Below are 5,004 nucleotides of genomic sequence, written 5' to 3'. Positions count from 1 at the left end.
CTTTGCAGTCTAGGACCGGAGGGCCCTGAGACCATGAAGGGAGAAGAGCGGAGAAGCAGTGATGCCTGAGATGGAGGCAGAGACAATGACGTGGAGAGATGGAGTGGCTGGGGACTTTAGACCCAGAGAGGAAGAGGGGCTGTGTGCTGACGACTGGGGGGCAGGCTTGCAGCGTATACCCTTTGGTTGATGATGCATGGAAGGGATTGTAACCATGGCAGTGAAATGATATACAATAGGATGAATGTAAAGCTAATGTTCTCCCATGTAAACTATCACATAATTCACAATAAAACTTTGTTTAAAAAAGGTGAAAAAATATATATATATTGCTTTTCTCATATTTTTTTTTTTCCTTCTGGGACCCTTCTTACATTTATGTGGTGATTTTGTATTCTGTATTCCATGTCTCATAATTTATCACATTTTAAGTCTTTTTATCTGCCTGGATTACCTTCTTAATAATTTCTCAAATCATCTTTCCAGTTCATAAAGTCTATCTTTAGCCATGTATAACCTTGCTGTTTGCAACTGAGCTTTTAGTTTCTTTTATATATTTTTCATTTCTGGAAATTGTTTATGTGAAGACAGGCCTAACCAATGACATGCTGGGAAATTTTAAACAACTGACTCACTGGAGAAAAAGTCCTGATACATAGCATTTACTGATTTCTAGGGTCCAAATATTCACATAATTATTGATTTGAAGCTACCAACATGAAGTCACTGAAAGTGGATTTGCAAAGAGTTGTTTGTGTATTTGGCTCTTATAAGCCACTACCAGCCAACTACAGTCCAACACTGGATTAGAATAAAAACTTCTCAGGGAAAGCTTCTTTTTTCACTAACCCAGAAAGCTGAGTCAAACCAGAAGCAGAAAACAGGACAAAAACATCATATCCTTGTGTCCATGGGTAATGCTTTTTTCCTAGTTCAGTCTTGGACTAAAGGTATAATTTTTATCATATCCCAAATTTACATTGGGGTCTCAATGTCAACTCTCCACTCCATGTAAGCCCAGGGATTCAGCCACATTGCTAGTACAAGGTGGTACAAAAACTTCCATAAACTTGGCCTTTCTGTCTGCTGCTCAGCTCTTTACTCCAGGCTCCAGACTGTTCACTAAATGGATTTTCTCCTCTCCGTTTCACTGCCTGCTTCTCTAAAATGCTGTTTTGTTAGGTGCTTCTGAATCAGCTCTGACCCATAGCAACCCTATGCATAACAGGAGACACCGTTTGACCCTAAAGTATCATTATTTTCCATTGTCATTATTATAACAGCCTCCAAGATTGACTCCCTTGCTGTTCTCTATTCCTGTTCCTGTTATTTACCAATGGGCTCTGGAATTTTATTTCTGAATATGTTACTTCCCAGCATAGACAATTTAGCTGACTTTCGCTGGTCAACAAAATAATGTCCAAGCTTCCACATGACAATCAAGATCCTAATAATCTGTCCCCACGTCCTGTCTTGTTTCTTGTACTTTCTGTACAAGCTCTGTCCATGTGAAAGTAATGCACTCCCATGACTTTGTTCAAGCTGTTCTTCCCTGGAATATCCTTTTCCTTCACTTACTTATTGGTTAAGGAGACTTTTAACTCCACAGCCAGAATTCATCTCTTCCATCTCTATTTGAACACAGTATGGTGCTGTGGGTTGCTGCACTAGATTGCAAAGTCTGTTTGAACTGCAAGGTCGGAGTTCAAACTCACTAGCTGCTCCTCGGCAATCCTATTCAGAGTTGCTATGGGTCAGAACTGACTCGATGGCACTGCACTTAATGAGAACAACAATACAGAGTCTATCACAGTATGTCATATTGTATTTGGTTGTATACTTACATGGAGCAGCAAGATCATTGAGAACATATTAAGTTGAGAATTTATTTGATCTAAACATGAATAAAACCTCCAGTGATATTTTTTAAGGCTCATTACTTGGTATGGCACTGTAGGTTAAAGCACTGGATTTAAAAGTCTGTTTGAAAAGCAAAGTCGGCAGTTCAAACTCACTAGTCACTCCTTGGAAACCCTATACAGGGTTACTATGAGTTGAAACCACCACACGTCTGTCAGTTTGTTGTACTGTGGTGGCTTGTAAGTTTCTGTGATTCTGGAAGCTATGCCACCAGTATTTTAAATACCAGTAGAGTCACCCATGGTGGACAGGTTTCAGATGAGCTTCCAGATGAAGACAGAATAGGAAGAAGAGTGACAAACTACTTTAGAATATTTAGTCACTGAAAAGCTTATGAATAGCAGAGAAACACTGTCAGATATAGTGACAGAAAATGAGCCTGTTAGGTTGGAAGGCACTGAAAATGCGAATGGGGAAGAGCTGCCTCCTCAAAGTAGAGTTGACGGTGATGACGTGACTGGAGTAAAGTCCATGGGAGAAAAGCCCGCAAGACCTTCATTTCCTGATGGCGCACAACTCAAAATGAAGAGAAACAGCTGTAAACATCCATTGAAAATCGGAACATGGAATGTACAAAATATGATTCTGGGAAAATTGGAAGTTGTCAAAAATGAAATGGAACACATAAACATCGATATCTTAGGCATTAGTGAGCTGAAATGGACTGGTATTGGCCATTTTGAATCTGACAACCACATGATTTACTATGCAAGAAATGACAAATTGAAGAGGAATGGTGTTGCATTCATTGTCAAAAAGAGCAAATCCAGTTCAGTCATGAGGTACAATGTTGTAAGTGATAGGATAATATCCATGTGCCTACAGGGAAAACCAGTTAATACCACTATTATTCAAATTTATGCACCAACCACTAAAGCCAGTGAGGATGAAATAGAAGAATTCTACCAACTCTTCAATCTGAAATCGACCAAACATGTAATCAAGATGTATGTACTGATCATTACTGGTGATTGGAATGCAAAGGTTGGGAGCAAAGAGGATGCATCAGTAGTTGGAAAATATGGCCTTGGTGACATAAATAATGCTGGCGGTTGCATGATAGAATTCTGCAAAATCAATTTGTTCATTTCAAATACTTTCTTTAGAGAGCATAAGAGATGACTATACACCTGGACCTCACCAGATAGAAGACACAGAAATCAAACTGACTACATCTGTGGAAAGAGATGATGGAAACGCTCCATATTATCCGTCAAAACAAGGCCCGGGGCAGATTGTGGAACAGACCATCAATTACTCATATGAAAATTCAAACAGAAGCTGAAGAAAATGAAAAGACAGTCCATGAAAGCCAAATATGATCTTGAATATATCCCACCTGAATGTAGAGATCATCTGAAGAACAGATTTGATACATTAAACACTAATGACCGAAGATCAGAAAGTTGTGGGATGACATCAAGAACATCATACAGGTAGAAAGCAGAAAATCATTAAGAAGACAAGAAAGGGAAAGATCAAAATTGATGTCAGAAGAGACACTGAAACTTGCTCTCCAGCATAGAGATGCTAAACCAAATGGAAGAAATGACAAGTTACAAGAGCTGAAAAGAAAATTTCAAAGATCAGCTCGAGAAGATAAAGCCAAATATTACAACAAGATGTTCAAAGACCTGGAATCAGAAAACCTAAAAGGAAGAACACACTCAGCATTTCTTAAGCTGGGGGAACTAAAGGAAAAATTCAAGCCACAACTTTCATTATTGAAGGATTCTCTGGGAAAATTATTGAATGATGTAGAAAGCATCAAAAGAAGATGGAAAAAGAGTCCTTCGGCAGCTTCCGCTCTCAGCGCAGGCGCAGCAGCACAGCCAGAGAGTGGAGGGGCTCTAGAGAACAGACACCGCTGGGGAGGATAGTGCAGGAGAGCCTGGCCCGCATTGTGAAAGAGTACCTCCCAGCGTATTTTAAGCGGCTTCCAGTCCCAGAAAGCATTACCGGGTTTGCCCGGCTCACAGTTTCAGAATGGCTTCAGCTGTTGCCTTTTCTCGGTGTGCTTGCACTACTTGGTTACCTTGCAATTCGTCCATTCCTCCCGAAGAAAAAATAGCAAAAGGACAGCTTGATTAATCTTAAATTACAAAAGGAAAATCCCAAAGTGGTGAATGAAATAAATATTGAAGATTTATGTTTTGCTAAAGCAGCTTATTGAAGGTATTGGCGTTCTAAGACGTTTCCTGCTTGTGATGGTTCACATAATAAACACAAAGAATTGACAGGAGACAATGTGGGTCCACTAATACTAAAGAAGAAAGAAGTATAATAGCAAAGAATTAGGGTTGAATTCAATTGTGTGCTGTAAAATCCTGTAACAATATTTTTTCATTCTTTGTGTATAGAAAATCTTTGAAATGGTGGTCTTAATTATTACTACTGGTTGATAACTATTTCTGCCGATTTATTTTCTTGCTACACTACTGTTTGTTTATGTTTGGTACTTTATATAACTTTTAGAACATTTATATGGAAATTAAATTGCATAAGTCCCTCAGTATGATTTCTAAGAATTAATGTATCTTCCAGTAATAAAATCAATACTTCTCAACACTTGATTGAGAAAATCAGAATTATTGGCAGTGGGTCCAGTGTTGTTTGGATATCAATATTTTCAACAGAATGTATACTTAAAATTTTCCCCAATAAGTATGATTTTTCAGATATTTCGTTTTGATCATTTGAAATGATAATCTTTTAAGATAAAGAAAAATATTGATGTCTATAATTACACCTTTATAGAGATTATTGTCAATTAATACAAATATCCTAATTTCAGAAAAGATGTAAACTGGATATAAAAAATTCCCAGGAACAGTTATTTATAAAAGTTTTGTTTAGTTTACAAAAGACTATTTGTATCTGTTGTGTACTTTTTTGTGTGTATTTTGACGTATTTGACTCAGTAATGGCGTAGGGTGAATGGCTTCAACTCCAGCTACTGCAATTTGAAGATCAATTAGAAATCAACAAGTAAATCTGAATTCATATCAAAATGATAATGGTTCCATGTTCAAATTGTATTTATGTGAACATTTCTCTGTTTAAAGCCTTGTAATCCACAAAAAC

General features: G+C 37.7%; 1 pseudogene; it reads left to right on the top strand.

Annotated features, from left to right (window-relative positions):
- The first annotated feature begins 3,697 nt into the window (after positions 1 to 3,697).
- LOC102819077 lies at positions 3,698 to 4,204 on the top strand (annotated as a pseudogene).
- The last annotated feature ends 800 nt before the right edge of the window (positions 4,205 to 5,004 follow it).

The sequence above is a fragment of the Chrysochloris asiatica genome, unplaced genomic scaffold (genome assembly GCF_000296735.1).
Source record: "Chrysochloris asiatica unplaced genomic scaffold, ChrAsi1.0 scaffold00209, whole genome shotgun sequence".
NCBI classification, from domain to species: Eukaryota; Metazoa; Chordata; class Mammalia; order Afrosoricida; family Chrysochloridae; genus Chrysochloris; species Chrysochloris asiatica.
Note: the sequence above shows the minus strand (reverse complement) of the source record. Positions and strands in the feature narration are given on the sequence as shown.